Below are 24,483 nucleotides of genomic sequence, written 5' to 3'. Positions count from 1 at the left end.
GCCATTCTCTTTGGCAAAAGATAGCTTTATTTAGGAGAAGAGGTTCCTGACAAAATGAAGGGATACAGTAGAGACCAGGAGTGGTAAATAGGAGGTAGAGTTGGGAGAGCATAGTTAGTGAGGAAAGAGGTTTTAACAATTAATGATGGAAAAGACAAGTTCCCTAGTAGAAGTCCCAATTAAACAGGAGAAAAGGAACACTCATGAGGTGGAAGTATCCCATTGACCGGCAGGCTAAATCCACAAAGAATAGCATCCTAAGAGAGTTAGAAATCATCATGAAGCATGGTGGGAAATAAAAGAAGAGACACCATGCAGCATGGGGGAGGTGCTGTGACGGACTGACCCAAAAGGGGTTCCATAAAGACAGTGTGAGCCACGGACAGATTTACAGGGGGAATTTCTCCTCAGGGGCTTGACATGACTGGGACATAGCAAGGCAGGGAGGGACCTCCACAGAGGCCGGGGCCATAAATTCCAAACTGATCCCAATGGAAATGTCCTTCCCTGCTTGCCTCAGGGAACAATTCAGTCTTTCTCTCCAACTGCACCCACTTACTCAGGACCTCTTAACCCTGTTTGCCTCCTTTTCCCCACCTGTAAAATGATCTGGAGAAGGAGATGGCAAACCACTCCAGCGTCTTTGCAGGGAAAACCCACTGGACAGTATCTATGATCTATGTGCTGTGATCCACAAGATCACAAAGAATCAGGTACCACTAAAAAATAACAAAGCATTTAAGTCGAATTTTTAGGTTTGCAAATCCTCTTTTATCTAATCCTTCCAGCAACCCTAAGAAGTAGGTGCTCTTATTATCCCAACTTAAAACATCAGGAAACTGAGGCAAATATCACCCAAAGTCACACAGCTAGAAAGAGTGTATGGCAAGATTTGAAGTCTTTTCTTTCTGACTAAAGGTTCAATGATCACCTACTTTACCACCTAATTGACTAGCCAATAAGACTATGTGTCAGGCTTCAAAATCCAAGGTCATTTTTCTCAAGGAGCTCATTTTCTTTCTTTCTTTCTTTTTTAAATTAGTTTTATAATTATAATTTTTTGACAGTATATATGCATGGGTAAATTTTTTTTACAGCCTTATCCCTTGTATTCATTTTTCCAAGTTTTCTCCTCCCTCCCCTAGATGACAGGCAATCCCATACATATTAAATGTGTTACAGTATATCCTAGATACAATATATGTGTGCAAAACCAAATTTCCTATTGCACATTAAGAATTGGATTCTGAAGGTATAAGTAACCTGCGTAGAAAGACAATAATGAAAACATTTTACACTCAATTCCCAGTGTTCCTTCTCTGGGTGTAGCTGTTTCTGTCCATCATTGATCAACTGGAACTGAATTAGATCTTCTTTATGTTGAAGATAGCCACTTCAATCAGAATACATCTTCATACAGTATTGTTGAATTGTACAGCGATCTTCTGGTTCTGCTCATTTTACTCAGCATCAGTTCATATAAGTCTCTCCAAGCCTCTCTGTATTCATCCTGGAGCTCATTTTCTGAAGATAGAAACATGGTTTATAGGTGACTGGTGGCCCAGGAAATGAATTTTCCCTTTTCTGAAGCCAGGACAGTACTAGTTTGTTTTGAGATCTATATCTATATATCTATCTATCTAAAATCCATCTATCTAGACAGATATAGATATAGATATTCCTCGAGTAAAATGTAGCACCCCAAAAGGACAAGGAACTAAGTTGTCCTAATAACTACCCTGTGGATGCTAGGATGTCTTTCAGAGTGAGAGAGCTAGCACTGGGGATTGCAAGGGACTAATCTCCAAAGAAATAGTTTATTTCTCTGTTTTTCCTTCTAAAAGATTATAGGATTTGAGGGTTTTCTATATAGAAAGGATCTTAGAAAATATTTCAATCTTCTTTAAATAATGCAGTGAAGAGTGTTCTGGAGCTGGAGTCAGAAGGATTTCAGTTCAAATCCTACCAGAGACACAGCTTCAAAGATACATGCTACAAAAACCTCCCTTCCACCCCCAGGATTTATACTACGATAACCCCCCCCAGGATGAATGCTACAACAACCCCCCAGGATTTATGCTGCAACAACTCTCCTCTCCCCAACTATGGAACTGTTTTCCAATTTGAAAGAACTGTCAATAAAAATCTTGCCATAAAGAAAAATACAGTGAGTTAATATTCTTTGGGTCAAGTCCAAGCCTGAAATAACGAAGCTAGCCATGGGCCTTGCCTGTAAGGATCTGGCCCACAAGAGCCATAAATGGGTCATGTATCATTAGCAGGGCCATCTCTTGCACTCCCAGAGAGAGTTAAATACTCAGTCACTGAACATTAGAGTAAAATAAGCAAGACAAACAGTTGCTAAATTAGTTGTGGATGTAAAGGGAAACCATTTCCAACAGGCTCAGCTTGCTGGGTTTTTCTCCCGCTGTCCAGGAACATTGGAAAGAGGAGATGGATGTGTTTTTCCAGTAAAGGTGAGGTCACTCCAGGGTTTCCTAGCGCTACCTGAGCTCTCCGCCTTGGGAGAGAGGCAGTCATAATGACAGGCCCTGTGATGGACGGGGTGGATGGCCTGATTAATAGTGAAAATAGAGGATCATTTAGTAAGGAGCTTATAATGACAGGATGAATAGAAACCTGCTGGGGATTACTTCTGGACATGTTCCTGGGAGTCCAGGATGTAGGTAGACTGCTGCCCTGTTCCCTTGCTGGTTGCCTCAGTTAAATGAGTTGCAAAATCAGATTGTAGCAACTGCAAACTCCATTTAGGTTCCAATCTTGACCAAAAGCCCCTTTTCCTTTCCAGCAGTGACAAATTTGATTAGATGAATGCCCAATGATATTACCTTTTCTTCTCAGCACTGCCGAGCTTAGAAATGGTTTGTGACAGAAAGCCTTTTTATAGCCTACCTTTCAAAACGCATTTACCTTTTAACAATACCTCCTCTGCTAGTAAAAATGCAATTGTGGCTCACAGAAAATCAACATGTTTTAGGCTTTCTGGGTGTATTTAAACTGTCAACAGTGGGTAGTCATCTGATAGCTGGTATCTGCCTAGAGTGACCCGGCCGGATTCTAGTGATGGTCCAATGGCACTGGGCTGCTCAGGTGGAGCTTGGGAGCATGTGAACTGCAAATGACCCGTGTGGGCAGGGAATCTCTGTCTGCCTGGCGGGCTGACATGGATGCTGGTATTGATCTGGAGATGATTGCTGAGGGCAATGTGTACTGATAGGCCGGCCAGCTGCAGAGCTTCATGATAACCATCACTGAGACCCGTGTGATGCTCCTCAGAACTCCCTGTGCCTTTCCTACCCAGCAATGAATGAAACCCTTGGGCAGTAGGCAACCTATCTTCAAAGTACACTTCTGGGTCAAAAGGCTGCCTTGGCCACTCTTCTCCCAGGGTCACCCTTTGGCACTTTTCTACAGTGCTTTCTTGGATTGTTGGTTTGTTGTTGTTATTTAACAGTTGAAAATCATGGCAAATGGTCTTTCAGGAGAAAAATTCACTTTTGTTTTTGAGAGATTTTCAGACACATTTCTACTAAAGAATAAATGGTTCCTTATTCTTTTTATTATAATTTTTTTATTTACAAGATATATGCATGGGTAATTTTACATCATTGACAATTGCCAAACCTTTTGCTCCACTTTTTCCCCTCCTTCTCCCCACCCCCTCCCCCAAATGCAGGTTGACTAATACATGTTAAATGTGTTAAAATATAAGTTAAATACAAAACAGTATAAGTTAAATACAATATATGTATACATGTCCAAAAAGTTGACTTTGAGATAGTGTTCAATTAACCTGTGAAGAAAATCAAAAATGCAGGTGGACAAAACTAGAGGGATTGGGAATTCTATGTCGTGGTTCATAGTCATCTCCCAGAGTTCTTTCACTGGGTATAGCTGGTTCAGTTCATTACTGCTCTATTGGATGGTTCCTTATTTTCAAGTCTTCTGAACTTTAGAGAAGTTGTATTCCCATGTAAAAAAAATTGGTGTTATCTTTTGTGTTCATATTATCCTCAATTCTGAATATCTCTCTCCCTTCCTCACCTAGGAGCCATCTCTTATTTAAAAAATGAGAAAGGAAAGGGAAGGGAGGGCAGAAGCATCCACCAGATTATCTGTGCTGCTGTCCACATGTACTCCTTCATCGCTGAAATGAAGGGAGGGGGCTTCATTTTTCCAGCTCACATCTATTACCACATTTGGTCTATTTTACCTTCCCCCGCCATTTACATGGCTCTGGCCATTACCTATGTTTTTCTCTTGTTTCTGTCTAATTCACTCTGCATCAAGTCAAATATGTCTTCCTATGTTTCTCGTCATATCCTCATTTCTTCCATTGCTGTGAAAGAAATGATTTACTTTTGTAATTTACATTCACCTCGAAGAATTTGTTTAGCCATACCTCAACTGTTAGGAAGAGCTGTGCATTCACCCCAGGCCTTGTTCTTTGCTCCTAAAAATTTCTGTGGTGAGTATTTTTGCATGGATGAGATCTTTCTGTTTGTTTGTTTGTTTGTTTTTTTAAACCTCCTTGGAACATATGACTGTCAGCAGGCTTTCCAGATCAAAGGATATCGACATTTTAATCACTATTTTAAAAGCATAATTTCCAAATTTCTTTGCAGAATAAATGGACCAATACCCAAGTCCATCAATATACATTAGCTATTTTTCACATCCCCTCCAAAATGATTATTCTATGACTTTTAAAAAATATATAGATTTTTTTAAAGCAGGAAGACAGGGTGTTCAACTTGCAAGATCTGGAAGGTTTGGAAGACCTGAGTTAAAATTGTGCCTCAAATACTAGTAATGTAACTTTGGGGAAATCATTCGATCAACCTCACTCAGTATCTGTTTCTTCATCTGTAAAATGGGGATAATAACAGCATCTACCTTACAGGGTTGTTGTGAAGATCAAATGAAGCAGCATGTATAAAATATTTTGCAAACCATCAAATGTTATATGAATGTTAGTAGTGATTATTATAATACTCAGTCATTTCCTAATATATATATATATATATATATATATATATATATATATATATATATATATATATATATATATGTTTCTCTCCTCCTTTACACTCACCTTCCTAGAGTAGAAAATTCTTGATAACATAAAAAAATGAAACAAAGTCAAGTTAAAAAGGGATGCTCCTACCACATGATGGACAGGGGAGAAATAGATTTTTTTGCCTTTTTTTTTCCAGATAAGTGTAAATGTCACTTGGCCACATGGTCACAACATTTAATTAGTGGCATGGTGATATATTGAATAGATGGCTGAGCCTGGAATCAGATCTCGCCATGGACACTTACTAGCCACGTGGCTGGACAGCTCAGCATCCTAGTCTTAGGGTGGAAGGAACCTTTGGGGCCTCTCATTTTACATATGTGGAAACTGAGGCCCAAGGGCACACAGAGACTAAGCCTTGGTGAAATGGGGCTACCAATATTTGTGAAGAGCAGCACCAACCTTAAAACGCACTATATAAATTTCAGTTATTATTATCAATTATCATTAATAATAATTCTTCTTGAAAATAAGTTTAAATAGAAATTCTGGAATGAGGACTCCATGATTATCCATTGAGAGATGGCTTTTCTTTTTAAAAATTTGTCTTCTCCTTGTGCTTGTGCACACTGTGGAGGAAAGCAGGGTGACAGATCATTAAGTGCCTGAAAGACTGGCTGAGCTAAGAGCTTTCCTGTTACTTGGTGGCTCGGGCCCCTGGAATGGTCACACTGGGACAATCACTGCATTAGGAATATGACAAAGAGGACCGTCTGCACTGACTAATGGACTCGGAGTCAGCATCCCTGACTCTGCACTGGCCTTTTCTGCTCCCTTTAAGTTTTTGTTTAGGGCCTCGCATGGCAGACTTTTAGCAGAACTGGGCCCTTTTGGATTAATGGCAGGAACAAGGGGCCAGGAAGATGATAGACTTGGAGCATATGGCAAGAAACAAGTGTGTGAGAAAATGTATTTTGTAGATGCTGGAATGACCTTCATGATTCATCTTCTCCCCCTGGTCCCATCAAGAAGCCTCCCAATGGATGCCTCTCGACATTACCTGCAACCATAAAGAGAGTCCGAGATGATACCTTAAATTACTCACCGGGCGCTCCATGAATGTTAATTGCTGTTGACATGAACGTAATGACTAGCTTAGCGATAGCCTCCTTTCACTCTTTACATTAGAGCATCCCAAAGGAAGCTCAGATATTTTGAAAATAACAGGAGGAAAGGAAGAGATGCTATCACTCATCAAGCTTTTGATTTGACAGACAGGGCTGAGAGGGACTTAGCTCTCTGCACTTAGTGATCGCTGTTTGTCTACTGATTAAGGTTTCTCCCCTTGTCTCTTGTCCTGCCCACTTCAGCTCCTTCCCAACACAGGGTAAGCCACTTGAGGGCAGATATTGTGTCACGTTTGTCTTTGGAGGCCCAGTGTGTGGTAGCTAGTTGATTCTTCATGAGTGGTGGATTGTGGTTAATCTGGGAGTTCTTTACAATCCATGAATAGATTTCATGAGATCATGAGTTGGATGAAGGAACTTGGACAGAGGAAGGCAGTAAGCATTTATTAAGCACCTGCTATATGCCAGGCTTTGCCAATATTATCTCACTTGATTTTCATAGTGGATGCTATTCCTATCCTCATTTTACAGAGAAGAAACTGAGGTAAACAGAAGTTAAGTGACTTGCTCACACATCTAAGAATTGTCTAAGGCTGGATTTGAACTCACCCTTCCTGACCCTAGCACCAAGGTTTTATCCACTGTACCACTTTGCCTACAGGCATTCTCTGCCCCAGACACATTATTTTATACACAGTAGGCAGTTAATAAATTCTGGCTAGATTGAATTGGAATAGAATAGTCTGAGTGGAGAACTGGGATTAGAAAAGAGGTTCTCAGTACCATTAACAGAATTTTTAGGAATAAAAGTGACCAGTAGCATGACAGCAAGAGGGGGACAATGCTCGTTATCTCCCAGATCTATCCCTGAGATTTTCTGAGTTCAGTGTGTACCCCAAGTCATGGGACTGTCGCACTTTTGCCTTGAATTGATTTCCAAGCTTTCACACCAGAATACTGTGAATTGGTCCAACTGTTCTGGAAAACAATTTGGAATTGGACAAACTCTTCAGACCCTTTAAGTCAACAGTCCCACTGCTGGGCATAGGCTCCGGGGTCAAAGACAAGAAATAATGGCCTAATTTATCAGAATATTCATAACATCATTTTTTGTGTGTGCTAAAAAAAAAATAGAGAGAGAAAGTTGGTGTTTGTTGGTTATGGGATAGCCAAATAATTTATGGTCTATCAATACAATGGAATATTAGTGTGCCCTAAAATGAAATTGTGGGATTCAGAGAAACTGGGGGGAATAATAACAAGGGTAGAGCACTTCAAGGTTTACAAAGAATTTTACATATATTATCTCATTGGATCTTGGGTCAACTTCAGACTTTGCTTGAAGACTTTTATAAGGGAAATCCACCACCTACTAGCCAGCATGCCCCACTTTTGGATGGCTCTATTGCAAAGAAGATTTTCTTATTTAAGACAAAATTTGCATATTTGCAATTGGATCTGTCCCGAATTCCTTTTCAATGGGGAAAACTTTCAAAAACTTGAAGGCAGTGATCATGGACCCCATGAGTCTTCTCCAGCCTAAGCACCTCCAATTTTTAGCACACTTTTAAAAAGTGTACAGAGAAAGGATTGGAAGCCCAAAACACTGGGTTTGAATCCCCTTTGACACTAGCTATTTCTCTGGATCTCAGTCTTTTCATCTGTAAAATGATGGGATTGTTCCCAATGACACCCTCTAATATTTTTCCCAACTCTAAAATCTGTGATGTTTTGGTTACTCTGGTTGCCCTGCCATTCTTCGAGTCCCCTTCCAGCACTAAAAAAAATAGGGTGCTCTCCAAGATTCTCTTGAAATGTGGTGCCAGGTCCTGATCCAACTATAGCACAGGAGTGATGGACATGTTTCTGGACAACATACCTCTGGGAGTGCCAGCTCCACTTTGTTAAATATTCCCTAGCTAAAATTCTGGATTCTCTCCCTCATTACCTGAGTCCTCTTTGATTCAATGGAAGAAGCATTTCTGAGCAAGCCATACCAAATAAGCCATACTGGATATAAAAATGAAAAAACAAACAAAACAAAACAAAACAAACAAACAAAAAACACAGTCTCGGTCCTTTCCTCTGTCCTGGAAGTTCTGGCAGGGTCAGACAATGGTGTGGTGGCTGGGTGGTGTCTCTGCAGTGGCTTTTCCCAGTGCAGGTGTCTGTACAACTTTTCTGGCCCAAGATTGTTAAGAGGCAGAAAAAACTACTGAAAGACAGATGAAGTGGAAATTAAGTTTGAAAGTCACAAAGACTCCTTCCCTCCTTTCTGTCCCTGAGGAGAATCCCACCACAGGAGCAAATGGCATGATGGAGCAGAGAGGAACTTCGTACCAGCCTCAGCTGGTTATGAGTCAACTGTCCTGGGGCACTGGCCACCACTAGCAGTAAGCAGCCCCTGGGAAAGATTCCCAAGAAAGAGTGGAGAAAAGGCCAGATCTTCATGGTCCTCCAGGATCAGAAGAAGCTGTCTTAACTTGATCTGATTTTCCCCACCTTTTTTGTGGACAAAAAAAGGACACGAATGGTGGCTAGACAGTGTTTGAAAACCCCTGCTTAGCCCTCTCCAGGTGAGCTCAGGAGTAGGTAAGAGGGTTAAGACCAGGCCCTCATGGTTCTATTGGACCTAGAAGAAATGTCTGCCCCCACCCCCAGCCCCAGTTAAATCCAATAATCAATGGGCCTCCTCACTGAGGAAAGGCTGTAAGGATTCATGCTGGTTCAAGCTACTGGCCCCCTCTTCTAGATGTCGGCATTCTGTGGTCCCTTTCAATTCAGTCATATTGCCTACTCATGAAACTGTGAAAAAGGCTTTAGTCAAGCACCAATGGAATAAAGTAAAAGAGATATATGAATATTGTGGGGCTTCTCTCCCCTTGCTCCAAAGTATAGCCCAATAGAGTTGTGAAATTTTTAATTAAGGAAATGAAATGAAGAGAGAGAAAGTGTTTTGAGTTAGTGAGAATCAAGGCAGCCTGCCAGGAAGAGGAGGTACCAGGCTTTGTCCTGAAAGAAAGAAATGCAGAATTTTATCTGGGAGAGAATGAGATGGAATATATTATAGATGGCGTGTGTGTGTGTGTGTGTGTGTGTGTGTGTGTGTGTGTGTGTGTGTTCCATGATCACTTGCAGGAATTCAGAAAGGCAGGAGACATTTGAGGAACAAAAAAGACTAGATTTCCAAGTCCCATCAACCCCAAAAGCCTTTGTTAAGGAACACCCATGTGTCAGGAACCGTGCTAGGCTCTGGAAACATAATCACAAATGAAACAACCCTTCCTCTACTATGTATCAATAGGGGAGAGAAAAACCACATACACACAGAAGAAATTTGAAGTAAACTTGGACTAGTTAGGAGGGTTGATCTCTATTGCCATCCATCTCCGAGCCCGGCCTTCTCTTATGGCCAGGATTGCCAGGATTCCCCTGCGGAGGAGGCCGGACGTCCGATGCAGCGATCCAAGCTAGGTTTGGGGTGTTGTTTGTAGCTCTGCAACTTTCTGGCCAGGGTTAGCGTTCTTTGTGAGGCTTCTCATGGCCAGAAGGATATTATCAGGCTGGAACCCAGCTGCTGATCAAAGATCTGACAACAGCATCGATGTTTAGTGTCTCTTAAATCTCGGCTATCCAAATAGATTAGCAAGCCTGCCTTCCTCTTAGCTAACATCTGTCCCCCACACTTCAGTGGAATTACCAGTGAAAGTATGACAAATAAAATGGGTCGTGAACCAAAATTCAATAAAAGCAAAGTTAATTACGTGTTTGGTAGAGAATAAACACACTGTTGGATCAATATGTAAATTCTGACCTTCAATGGTCTTTTCAGAAGCTTTTAAGCCTTTAGTCTTGCAAAGATTAACTTACAGCCTTGAACTTCCTTTTGGGAAGTTACCAGACCACACAAGCCCACCATGAATTACTGGTTGTCTTAAGTCCCGAGGATAGATTCTATTTGGGTGGTTGGGGAAATGTTAAACAAGCAAGAGGAAGAACAAAGATCTAGGGGGGTGAATGACATAATTCAATCAGCTAATAAACATTTAAGTGCCTGCCATGTGCCTGGAATTGGGCTAAGAGCTGGGGAATCCTTGCCTTCGGGAAGCTCATAATTTCATGGGGGAGACAAAGAGCAGATACATAGAAACAAGCTATATGCAGGGTAGATGGGAACTCATTCATAGAGGGAAAGCACTAGAATTATGAGGAGTTGGGATGGGATTTTAGTTAGGATTTAAAGAATATCAGGGAATTCAGTGGACAGAGATGAGATGGGAAAGCCTTCCAGGGAAGCGGGACAGCCTTCCAGGGAAGCGGGACAGCAGAGAGGATTTCCAGAGCTGAGAGCTAGAAGGATTTGTTTGTGAGATAGCTAGGAGGCCAGTTTTAATGCAGAGAAGAGCAGGTAGGAGCGAATATAGCCTAAGAAGGGGAAAGGTGTCTGTGAGGGTGTGTGCTATATTGTGGAGTCCTAAAGAGAGGATGTTGTATTTGAATCCAAGGTGATAGGGAGCCACTGGAATTCATTGATTTGGGGGGAGGCAGTGACAAGTTTGGATCTGCATTTTAGGAAAAATTACTTGGACTGTCAAATGGAGGATGGATTGGAGTGGGGAAGAGACCTGACCCAAAAGGCATCAGGGTAGTGTGATAGAGAAGAAAAGTAGCTGTATTTGAGAAATTTTGGAAAGCTGAGCTCAACAGGCTGAAAAATGGGAGTAGAGAGGGGGATTTGGTAAGAGAGAGAGTAAGAAGTTGAGAATGATCCCCTAGCTGTGAGGTATTCTTGAAGGTAATAGGGAAATTTGGAGAAGGGTGAGATTTAGGAGGAAAGGCAATGGATTCAGTTTTAGATGTGTTGAGTTTAAGATGTCTATTGGGCATTCAATTTGAGATTGTGAAAGGCAGTTGGAAATGGCAGATTGGAAGTCAGCAGAAAGGTTGAAACAGAATAGGTAGTTTTGAGAATCATCAAGTTCATGGGATCTGATGAGATCCTCAAGGGAAGTAACAGAGGGTAGAAAAAAAGGTTCAGGCAGCCCTTTGAGGATGTTACCTAGATGGGGATCCAGGAGGATCTCAGGGGAACTGAGAAGGATTAGACTGAGAGGTAGGAAGAGAGCCAGGAGAGAGTGATGTCTGGAAAACCTGAAGACAAGAGAGAGGATCAAGGAGGGGGCGGTAATGTATAATTCTGGCAATCATAGTAGGGTTGTTGTGAGGATCAAATGAGATTTTGTAAATTATTTAGCATAGTGCCTGGCACATAGAAGGTGGCTTTCTATTGCTGTGGTGGTGAGGATGATAATGATGAAATGTGTCAAAGACTATAGAGAGGAATGAGGATTAATTGCCATTGGATTTGGCAATGAAAAGATCATTGATTTAAAAAATCTAGAAAACAAATCATGGGACAGCTAAATGGTGCAGTGAATAGAGCTCTGGAATCAAAAGGATCTGAGTTCAATTCTAGCCTCAGACATTTAACAGCTAGGAAGTCCTAGCTGTGTGATCTTGGGCAAGTCATTTAACCCCAATTGCCTCAGGAGAATAAAAATTATTTGCATTGGTGGAGGAAATACCATATACATTCACACCTACATAAATATAAACATGTATATAAACACTTATGTATACGTGTGTATTGCTGAAAGGCTGAGTGGGCAGAGAACTGGCTTTGGAGTTTGAAAGACTTGGATTCACGTACTGAAATTAGAATACCGGTGTAGAATTGTTTATAATTGCCTGGAAATACACTGACCCAGAAAAACCCTAGAATAATGTTGTAAATAGATAATCTTTGAGCCACATGAAATGGAAAGTTCTCTAAATATGGAGATCTAGTGGGATAAATCAAAACCAGATGGGAGGAGGATGAAGTACCCCATCATCCCCATCATCCTGTCTGCTGTTGCCAGAAGTTCTTCTTGAAGACACTTCTAATGAGCCTTAAGAAGGTGGGCACAAACTCCCACATTTCTATTCATTAAAACAAACCGCCCAGTCATTCTGTCCTGCCCAAGAGTCCAGAAAACTAAAAGAACAATAACAGGCTAATGAGCTGTCCAAGGGCTCTTTTTAGTTGAACTCCATTGAACATAAAATGAGAAGACTTTTGCCATTACTTTGTGTGCTCTAGCTAGTGCTAATATCCTGAGCCTATATCTTTCTGAACCTTTGATGGAGGCTGTATTTAATCATCTGTGAACATGTTGTATTTCCCAATAGAACAGAATATAATGTCCATGAAGCTCTTTGTAAGCTTGAAAGTGCTAGATGACTGTCAGTGATTATTATTTTGCTCAGTTTTCCCTTTGACACAAGGGAAGATTCAAGGTGGGGAGATAATATATTGGGAAATGATTCTGACATTTAAAAAAAGCATAAACATAAGTTAATTATTGGAAAATTTCAGTTATATCTTGTATAACATCCACATGATTGCTGAGTTGGAAGGGTCCCCAAGAGCCATGTGTGAACAATCTCTACATGTACAATCTGTAGTGTTAACAATCTTTGCATGAGCAATACACCCAAAAAGGACTCATACAGAACTGGCTAGAAAACCTGCAGGAATGAAGAGCTCTATTACTTTCTTTGATCACCCATTCTTGATTAGGGACAGCTCTGATTGTTAGAAAGTTGTTATTTCACCCAGGCCAAATTTGTCTGACTGTAGCTTCCACATTTTCATGAATAATGAAGTTAGCTGATTTTTATTTTGTTAGATGACTATAACAGATAGATAAGGGTATTTATTAAGCAATTACTTTGTGCCCAGTCCTGTGCTAAACTCTGGGAATACAAATACAAGCAGGTGAGATGGTCCATGCCTTCAAGGAGGTTATATTCTGAGAGAAGATAATGAATAAAATGGGAACTGGAAAGGGACCTAAAGAAGTAATTTAAACCTAATTTATGTGCTTCACATTCTTCATGTATTCAGGTTCATGTATTCATGTATTCATTTGATCATGTTATTTGTTATATACTTCTAGCATATATTATGTTATTATGTTTCTATGTGCTTATGTAATTTATGTAATTATGTGTAATACCTCCCATATTGATGGATTTATGTTTCAAGGTCATGACTATCCTATGTTCTAAATCAAAAGAAAGGGGGAGATGTTAGGATTACCAGGTGAGAACTCAGGTTGTCTGGACAGTGACAAGGTGAGAATTCAGATTGTCTGGACAGTGACAAGGTGATAACTCAGGTTGACTTGATAGTTCTCTGGCTCAGACCTTTGGTTTGGGCCTTTAAAGGGAGTTTACACCTTAGGAATTCTAATAGGAGCAAGTTCATTGGTTGGAGTTTTTCAAACCTGTCTGGGTGAATTTTATTAGATGATCTTTTGTAAGCTCTCTTCCAGACGCATCATTATAGATATTGTTGTAGATATCTTTTGGGGGTAGAAATGAGGTGTGCAGGCATTCTCAAAGTTTGGGGGCTTTGAACCTCAAGAAACTTCCACTGAGAAGCTTTATTGCCCAATGAATCATGCTGATGGGGTTTTCTCTGTTGAGGATGCAAGGAATGGGAAGACTAGGGGCTGTCCCTATAGAAGGAAGCAGAGGAAATGTGTACACTTGAGAAATATGACATGGCAGAGTGCATGAAGTTAGGAATAGGAGACAGCAGACCTCAGCAGATTGGGATAGAGTAGATCATAGCTGATGAGGTGACTGATTTTTAGTCACTCCCTTCCCTTCTCTGCTTTCCAAACAAAGTTCCCTAACTCCTTTACTCCCCATTCCTTCTCTAATAGGAGGGAATCAGGAGAGAGATGCAAATAAATTGAACCATAGTGCTTCCATTCACATCTACTCTGCTGTGTTTTAATGCTTTTTAAAAATGCTTTATGCTAGTTGAAATTGTTATTACATTATATGGTCATTTACAATTTTAGTACAAACCAGTGAGGGCATAATTTGAGATTCTGAGAGGAAAAGCTAACCAGAAGGGAGAGGACATTTTCCTTAGCTCAGGTTTAGATGAGGGGTGAGCTGCTGAGAGAGACAGACAGACAGGGAGAGAGAAAGAGACAGACAGAGACAAAGAGACAACAGAGAGACAGAGAAAGAGAGGGAGAGAGAGTTTCTGCAATTTTACTAGTTTCTGATTATCTATGCATCAAGCTACTTTTGGACCTGGAGAAAGGCTTAATCAGGAGATGAGCCAGTAGCATTGACGAGGAGAACCTAGTATAGTGATTCAGGAGAGCATATACTTGGCTTAGAGTACTGGGCCAACAGCTTCAGCCTTACATAAGGGGAGACAGCACTAGATAAAATACTCAATCTGGAGTCAGGAAGACCTCCAGGCAACCTGGGCCAGACACTTCCTGGCCAAGTAGCTCTGCACAAATCATTTCATCTCTCTCAGCCTCAGTTTCCTTGCCCATCAAATCATGTCCAAAATAATCCTTACAATGCAGACTTCACAAAGCTGTTGTAAAGTTCAAGTGAGGCAGCAAAAATAGAGAGTTTTACAAACTTTAAAAGATATAGAATCTTATTTAGTGCTGGGAGAGACCCTCAAGACATCTAGGTCAACTTTCCTATTTGACTTGGGCTCAGGGAGCCTAAGGGATTTATCCAATGGCACCAGAGTAATAAGTGGCAGAACCAGGATTAATGCAAGTCCTCTCACTCTCATTCCAACGCTCTTTCCATTGTGTGATACTCTGCATATTTGAGTTGTTTATGTTATTATTATAACTTCTTTCCCCACAATGTATACAACATAGCTTTTAAAAAAATGTTTATTTCTTTTTTTTATTTATAATTTTTTTCACAGTATATATGCATGAGTAATTTTTAAAAAATAATATTATCCCTTGTATTCATTTTTCCAAATTATCCCCCCCTCCCTCTACTCCCTCCCCTTGATGACAGGCAATCCCATACATTTTACATATACAACATAGATTTTTTAAAAAATAAATTTAAGTACTTAATATTTATTGCAGGTTGGACTTTTTGGTTAGAATAATGTAAGGATCAAAACGTTCTCAGATCAGCACAAATCCACACTGAATAATGTTCTGGGCCAAGAATGACACCACAAAGATTGGAAACTCTTTTTGGCTGACCTCTTCCCATCATGCATTTGAAAAAGTCATGTTTTCCTGATAGATAGCAGGGCAAAGAAAGCTGAAGGCGTGAGCTGTCCCTAACTCATCCGCACTTCAGAAACGTCTGTGGAATTCTCTAAAATTGTTTCAGGAAACATTGGGCAAATGCTGTCATTTTTTTTTTTTTTTTTAATCATCGCAGGTTTATAACTTTAATCTCTGAGTGCCCAGAGGTTAAGCTAAAGCAAAACACTGAATTTTTTTTTTTTTTTTTTAAAGACAATAGCCTTCTGCAACGACGTTTAACACCCAGGATATTTTTCTCTAAACTGATCATGAAACAGCCTCGGTCTCTCGCAGAGGCGTTTCTGAACAATAGAGCGTCCTGTCCTCGAGGTCCAAGGGCTTAAAACCCCACTTCCCTCCACTTAAGGCTAGGGGGATCTGCATATCCGAGGGGGCGCAGAAATCTCGGGGAGCTAATTCCTGCCGGAGTCGCGGGCTCGGCCGTCAGCCCGCGGCCCCCCACGACAGTGGGACATCACACGCCTTGCTGAAGGTCAATCCATAATAATTCTGACAGTTTCCTCCAGAGCTTTGCTCGGAAGACGCTCTTCAGAGACCGCGGGCCGGGCCTTTGTCCGCCCGAGGAGACAATGGAAGGGCCCCTCCCGTTTCCGGCTCCCGGATCTCCCCGGGCCCCGGGGCCGGCCCTTCCTCGGCACCCCGGGCGCAGCCAGCCCCGCGGGGCGGGGGCTCGCTCCGGGGAGAACCCCCGCTCGCGGAGGGCTTCGATCCTCGGGCTCCCCCGTAACCTGCGCTCCGCCGATGCGCCCGCAGTCAGCGGGGACTGTTTAATGACAGCGCTGTCTATAACGGTATCGTCAAGCGAGACATTGGCATAAATCATTGGCACATCGCGGACTGTCACCGCTGTCAGGCCGCCCGTGATGTGATCTTTAGTCTTTCGGATCTATAGACTGGCATTTGGATCGGCCGAGCCGCGGCGCTCCGCCTTGCATATTAAAGGCTTTTCCGCCGATATCGAGAGGCCGCAGTCATGGCGGCCGCGAAATGGGGGGGGGGGCATTTGCATAATTCTCGCCCCCGCCTCGGAGCCTCCTCTGGAGGCCGCGCATTGGAAAGTGGCCCTTCAGAACGGGAGAAAAAAAGCCAGTTTTTTATTCCTCCTGACAAGGTCCTGGAGAAGATGATGGGGAGGGGGGGATAATGAGTCCGTTTGCGGGGATTTCTTTTTCATTCTAAAATGACTTTAGTTTCGGAGTCTGTTTGGGGGGGGGGGGATGGACTTGAAGAGCGGGAGGCGGATTTACACCAACGGCGCCCACGCCGGCAGCGTCATAATTTTGCCCTTGGCTGGGTGGAATTAAATAAATCTGCATCTGCGAATAATCCGATGGAGAGCCGGCGGCCGCGGCTAACTCAATTTGGAGCTCCGGCCTCCGCAGGCCCGCGGCGCTCCCCGTGAGACTCTCGGAGGCTCCGCGGCCGCGCAGGTTCTCGTTCTCCCGCGCTGGGGGGAACCCTGGGGACGTGTCGGGTCCCCCTCACCCGGGGCGAGCTTGGAGGATGCTTGGGATGAGGTCACAGAGGAGCTCTAGGTTAATGAACCTATTCATAAGGGATAATGCTCAGGAAAGTGCTAGAAAAAGTTCTTGAGAAATCCAGAAAAGCCATCTCTTCACCTTTCTGGAGTGTCTTCCCCTTCCTTCTGTCGCTCAAACTTTCATCACAAAAGAGCTGCCTTGGGGCATGTTGGGGTCCCCTTCACCGGAGGGAAAGCTGGGAGAATCCCTTGGGATGAGGTCACAGAGGGGGGTCTAGGTTAATGAACCTATCCATATGGGATAATGCTTTTAAAGGTTCTTGAGAAATCGAGAGAAAGCCGTCTCATAATCTTTCTGGAGTCTCTTCCCCCTCCCTTCTCTCGCTCAAACTTTCGTTAAAGAGCTGCCTGGGGACATGTTGGGGTCCCCTTCACCGGAGATGTTCGGGCAAAGTTGGAGGATCCCTTGAGATGAGGTCACAGAGGGGATTCTTGACCAGCTCTAGGTTGCTGAAGCTTCATATGGGATACTGCTTAGCAGAGTGCTTGAAAAAGATCTCTAGAAATCGAGAGAAAGCCGTCTCATAACCTTTCTGGAGTGTCTTCCCTCTCCCTTCTCTCTCTCAAACTTCCATCATAAAGAGCTGGCTAGGGTAGACTGAGAGGCAGCAAAGAACAGGGGAAGGAAAGCTAGATTTAGCATCAGAGAACGGGAGGTCAAATCCCACTTTTGCTACATACAATAAATTCTTTGAGTTTTCTGGGTCTCGATTTTCTCATCTGCAAAATGCAGACTAGAACATCAGAAGGACATTGAAAGGATCACCCTTCCATTGGGTCTCCCTTGTAGGTGCAGCGTTGGAGTGGTTGTGGTTAGTTTAATTTTTTTTTCCCCTGAGGCTGGGGTTAAGTGACTTGCCCAGGGTCACACAGCTAGGAAGTGTTAAGTGTCTAAGATTTGAACTCCAGTCCTCCTGAATTCGAGGCTGGTGCTCTATGCACTGCGCCACCTAGCTGCCACCTAGCTGCCACCTAGCTGCCCCCTGGTTAGTTTAATTTTGTCTTTTTCCAGCAGTCACACTTACTGTCTGAACCCTTTAGGTACGAGATGCAGACTCTACATTTGAGGAGTTTACAATCATTTGTATCACCAAGATAGTCCCATTGGTTGTGACTCATTGGTATTTCTTTCCACTGTGGCTCAAATCACGGTCCATCCTTTCCATCCCAGTCTTTCATCAATCACATGGTGCAGTGGTGTCTTTAAAGGCTAGAAAATAAGCACTCCTTGGGGATGGGTGAGAGACTACAGGGGAGGAATTTCAGGGGAAAACCAGAACAAAAGGGTATAAGGTAAAGTCACAAGCAAAAAAGATTTACTAGTCATGAGGCCAAAGTACAAGATAATCTAAGCATGGCTTAACTACATGCGCTCCTGGTGCCCCAGTGATTCCTGAGAAATCAAGAAAGGTACCTAGCATAGTGAGTAAAAAACAAACAAACAAAACTCTGTAGGTTAACTACAAGTGGGAGTCATGAACTACAATCCTGGTGGGACTGGGGAGATGTGGCTGGAATAGCTGGGACTGTTGGTCCCATATGGAGTGATATGGGGACTCAGCTCTGGGTCCTTTGGACAAGAAAATATAAAAGCCATTTTCAGGACTTTGGTGGAGAGCTTCCAAGACCCTAGGGGACTTCTGCTGACTGCTCTTTATCTTCTTGTCACTGACTTTTATCTGCTTTTATTCTCCTGAACTTATTTTTGACTGTATTGGGACCTGGGTTCTTTTTTAGCCAGGTAGGTATTTGAATATATTTATTATTAAGTGGGTTGTTCCTTTGAACCCTCCAGCCCTGAGTGATCCATTGTGCCACGTGCAGGACATGACCCAGAAAGTGGATGTGGACAATGAGACACATGAGATGGGCAGTTGTGAATGGGCTGAAGAGTCACTTCACTGGAGGAGATGACCACATCAGTTGGAGAATTGGAATGGTCCAGTTCTGCATCTTACAGCCTCACTTCCCGGACTTCTGTTTTATCAGAATCTGGGAGTTAGCTTCCATCTTCACCCCCTTCTCTGCTACCATTTTCCCTCCTTGTCCCAAAGTGCAGTGAGAGAACCTTGGCCCAATTTAGACACTAAGTAGAACACCTGGAGGCATTCCAGACTGGAGCAGCTCTCCTACCGACTCGAGCCTATTTACTGAGGCATCTTGGGAAATGGCAAAGTTGTCCCAAAGCTGCACTCAGTTCACTGGCTTCCAGGATCAACTGACTTGACTTCACATGTTGAGATATAAAAAAAGCAAGAGCCCCCTTTGTTCTAAGGGTCATCTCATGGCATTAAAAAACCTGAGTCTTCCAGGAAAGTGAGGCAGGAGCCCTGGGCTAAAAGTGTTTCCTTCTTCCTACTTGTCTTTGGAACAACTAAACTTCTAAGACCTTAGATCCTTTGTATTTTGTGATCATTGCTAATATCAGGACTCATTGCTCTTCTCAGAGCAGACTTAAAAGACATCAGACCCCTTTTTTGGAAGGCTGCGTTTGCTGATTAAATCCCAAAGCTCCCAGTTTCTGAATCAGTTGTGATAGAGACAGACAGAGACAAAGAGAGGGAAACTCCGTAATTGTCAGAGAAGAGGCTTGCAAATAAAATTCTTCCTGGGAAGACCTGTATTTCCTAATGCAGAGAGTAGAAAGCAGAACCAGGAGAATTTTTATAGGAACAACACTGTAAACAAAAACCACTTTAAAAACCTTAGGAACTTTGATCTATGAAATGACCAATCCCCTCCCCCCCATAAGACTGAAAATGACCATCAAGTACTCACCTCCTGCCAAAGATGATGGACTCAAGGTGCAGAAAGAGACTCACTTTTGGATATACTCAGTGAGGGAACTTCTTGATGAAGAGAACCCCTGTCTTTGGAAGACCAGTACTCAAGTAGCCAACTTCCCTAGGCCTCATCACCACTTTCCAGAACTTGTGCTGGCCTGGTATAGTCCCTGAGATAACCCCATATAATGATAGGGATCAGTAGACAGCCTTGATGGAGGACCACTGACAATTGCTTGAGCTTTCATAAGTGCCTCTGGATAGACAAAGTATTCAGCTAGCAAGCTGAAAATAAAAGGCAATAAAGATCTGGACTCCAATCCTACCACTGACCATTTACCAGCTTCATGATCAGAGATTAGTCACTTATCAGATTCCGGGCTGTAGGGCTTGACTCCCAAGTCAGAGATGCTCTACCTTGGTGGAAGGAATTCTCTTACTGGGATTTCCCTCCACCAGCAACACTCCAGCTCCACGTATCCATCCCAGAACTTGAGAGACTGTGGGTTCCTCAGGGGCGGGTCTTCCTTCCTTCGGTGAGATGACCATAACTCATCTGTGACTCAGTAGAAATTCCTGTGATTTAGGATGACTTAAATTCCTGCCCTGACTTCCAAGTTATTTCTGAGCCTCTTTGAATGGAGCTGGGTTAATGCTGAAACAAGAGAATTTAATTCACCCCTAGACCATGATCAAAGTTTTTCCATCCAGGTAGGACTTTCCAAACTGCATTGTGTTGACAGAGCCTTGCAGAGCTTGGGAGACATGAGGCCATTTGTAAATAGCATGGCCATCTTTGAGATTCTTCATGGTTTCCTTTGGCTTGTAAGTTCTTCAAGGGGTTAATTATAACTTGTTTTCCTTTTTATTGACATTCCCTCAGCACTTAGAATGCTGTCTGACTGCACATTTTGGATGCTCACTAAATGTCATCGACTTGTTCCTTTTGACATTTTGAAATTAGATGAAAAGACAAAAAACACCAGAGATACTTTTCGGCCACTCAGGTTATGATGTCATGTACTTTTGATTATGACTGTAGCCTTCCCTCTGGGAGCCATAGTTACTCCCATTCCCCAAACTTAATAATTTGGGTGATCCAGAGGAGTGACTACCCTCACAGTTCAGAGAGAAGTTCTTGATTCCCATACTTCCTAAAAGTATTTCTCATGAACTCCCCACCAGTAAGCTGATCTTTAATAATAATATGCTAATAGATATAATTCATGCAAAGCAAATAATTAATTAGAGCAGTAGATGAAGAAATTTCCTCCAGAAAAATTGGGTCATACTCTCTCAAAAATACATATAACCTCACAGACTGGTAATGAGGCACACATATAGGGAATGCATATGACCAAGGCAGCTGATGCCTCCTACACTGTGTATGTCCCTAATAATAATGATCCTGTAATAGCTAACATTTATGTAGCACTTACTGTGTGCCAGGGACTAGGCTAAGCGCTTTATAATTATTTCATTTCATCTTTACAATGATCCTCAGGCCCCAATGTCTTTTCTGTCCTTGTGGAATCCTTTTGTTGCTCTTTCCTTGCTCATCTGACCTTTCTGGTCTGTATTTCTCCCCCGCGTGACTCTCTACAGCCATAGCTGGTTCTCTCCTGAATTCTGATTTTCTTCCCTGCTGCCAAAGGTTGGGCGCCTCATTGCCTCATCGTGTCTGTGTCAGTTTGGGGAAGGAGTGTGTCTTCAATCTCTGTCTCTAGCTGCTTAATTCTTCTATCTAATTTGATTGTTCCCCAGGCTTGGCAGGTTGAGCTTTTTAACGGATTCCACTGGTGTGGCAGATCTTTAGTCAGCCAATGTCCCACTGCTCTTCCGGGTTAGAAACTGGAGAACTTCATGTCTTGTATAAAGATGACAGGGCTTAAACATGTCTTTGCACTCTATTCACATCCAAACAGCTGTTTATCTGTTCCTTCATTTCTGTAATTACATGGAAAGGGATGGGAGAAGTGAGTCCCATTCCTTACTACTACCCAAGGAAATCAAATTCTTGGCAAAATTGTTTACAAAGAGACGATTTCTTGTCCAAAATAAGCTTGTCCTGTATCATTTAAGATATAAAGATAAAGAATTTCATACATGAACTCAAAGGAACTGACCCATCACTATTAGGAAATTTATCACAAAATTTTTTTTTTTTTTAGTATTCAAAATAGGCAGTATTGAGCCATACATACATATACACAGAGCAACATATACTGTACTAAGTCCTGCTGAAGCCAGCAATCAATTAATCAGCAAGCACTGATTAAGCTTTTACTATTTACCAGTCATTCTGCTAAATGCTGGGGGTACAAAGAAAGGCAAAAGTCCTTGTCCTTAACGAGTTTACATCCTAGTGAAGGAGACCACATGCAAATAAGTAAATACAGACAAAATGGATACAGCGAATGTGGGTGATAATTTCAGAGACCAAGAATCAGGGAATAGGGAAAGGAGTGATGGGGAGGGTGATAGTATCTTCAGCAGTCTCAGGAAAGCCTGGGAGAGGGCAAGATAATGGATTCTGTTTTGAATGTGTTGGGTTCGAGAGGCTGATGGGACATTGAGCTCAAGATGTCTGATAGGCCGCTGGTGATACAGGACAGAAGCTCAGAAGAGAAGCTAGAGCTAGAAATAGTGATGTGGGAATCATCTGCATTCAAGTGATGATTCAAGCCATGAGGGAGATAGCAGAGAGAGAAAAAGAGGAAGGTCCAAGACAGGATCTGGAGGAACACGCGGGAACTGTGACATGAATGAGACAGAGAAGGAGCCATCAGACAGTCAGAGAGGGAATCAACAAGCGCAGTGTCCAGCTATAGAATCTGTAAACAGTGGATAGGAAGCCAGTGAGACTGCCATAATCAGGCAACCAAATTCTTCTTTTGGAAAATAGTTAGCATTTGGGGGAGTTTCAGGATCTAATATTCATTTAATCGCTTTATAAATAATTATTAAGTGATTATCATGCAAACAGTGTGTGGTTCAGTGAGTATAAGACTAACCCTTGAGTCAGGGAGCATGTGTTCAAGCCTTATACTTTATACATAATGGTTGGGTGACCTTGGTTAACCATGTAAGAATATAGCCCTTAGTAGAGCAACTATTTCCAAAGATTTGTGATTCCTTTGGGGGCTAGAGCCATCAGGATGGCTGCCCCTCTGTGCCTTAGTGGATGATTCTGTGCTTTGCTGCAATCAGAATACTTTCTCGCTTAGTGGTGATTTCCTGGTGATGAGCCTTGGACAACAAATAGGCCATCAGCAGCCCTGCACTGCAGCCTTCTGCAGTTTGCTAAGCCCTTTTAAAGATTATACTCTGCTGGGCCAAGATTCACTTCCATCCCAGTGGGAGAGCCTTTGGCTCTACTGAAAAATGTTATCAGAAATAAATAATAAAAGGACAATTCCAAGGTCTCTCTGAAGAACTCCGGAGTCCACTGAGAAATGGGAAACATTGGCCCACGATGGCACGCTATGTCAAGGAGGGCACTGTGCCCTAAGAATAAAACAGAATTGTAGTAGCTCAAAAGAAAATTAGAGACTTCACTTCTCCAGATTTTCATATGAACTCTTTATGCCCAAGCTGTAGTAGAGTCTGCCAAGTTCTTAACGTCTGATCAGTCACAGATGGACACAATATACCTTAACCCCAACCAAGTGAGGTCATTCTGGTGCTCTTCGAGGATGAAGGACAACAACCATTAAAAATATGTCTGTCACTTAAAATCCACTGAGCTAGTGAGGAGCACATTTCTCCTCTTTTTCTCTGGCCAGATCAGTGGCCGTCTCCAGTTCCATCACTAGATTATTGCTTTCCCTGCATTCTTTCCTGTATGTCCTGGAAGTCATTGGCATTCTAAACAGCGATCATTCATCCTGAAGCCTGGAAGAAGAGAAATGAATTAAATATTAAAGAAAAGTCATTGATATCCCTCATTTGTCAGCTTTTAGGGGAAAGAGGGTCAGGGGATGGAGTTGTGGGTTTTTTGTTAAGCCTCCTAGGCTTGCTGCCACTGAAATCAATGATATCAGAATGATGATTGTAAACATCTCTCTGGTACACAAGAAATGATCAAAAGATTTCAGAATATAAGCCCATAAATGTTGAAGACCACAAGTATCAAATTCTGCTTTGTTACACTCCCCTCTGCATCCTGGAATCAAGAAATATATTTGGGAAATGCCGAATAAAATAAAAATACAATGAAACATAGATAATGTGATGATGTAGTTTTTCCCCCCTTTCCCTCTAATCAATCAATCAGCATTTAAGTGCTTGCCATGTGTCAGGCACTGTGGTAGGCTCTCGGGGTAAAATTACAAAGACTGAAACTATCCCAAATCACAATGATCTTTCTCTTTTTTTAAAAAACAGTATTTTATTTTCCCCAAATACATGAAAAGATAGTTTTCAACAGTCAAAACCTTGTGTTCCAAATTTTTCTCTTTCTCCTCCTCTCTTAGATAACAAACAATCCAATATAGGTTAAACATGTGCAGTTCTTCTAACCAAATTTTTATCTTCATCATGCTGCCAAGAAAAATCAGATCAAAAGGAAAAAAAAACCCACAAGAAAAAAAAAATCAAGTAAACAAACAGCAATAACAAAAAAGGGGAAATACTCTGCTTTGATCCATATTCAGTCTCCATAGTTCTCTCTTTAGATGTGGATCTTGCCATCACAAGTCTAATGGAGTTGTCTTGAATCACCTCATCATTGAAAAGAGCCCAGTCCAGATGAAGTGGTTTTCTAAGCCAATATACCGTCTGCAGGATCCTTATGGAAGGTTTAGTGACCTCATTTCTACCA

This window comes from Sminthopsis crassicaudata, chromosome 5 (assembly GCF_048593235.1).
Source record: "Sminthopsis crassicaudata isolate SCR6 chromosome 5, ASM4859323v1, whole genome shotgun sequence".
Classification (NCBI taxonomy): Eukaryota; Metazoa; Chordata; class Mammalia; order Dasyuromorphia; family Dasyuridae; genus Sminthopsis; species Sminthopsis crassicaudata.
Note: the sequence above shows the minus strand (reverse complement) of the source record.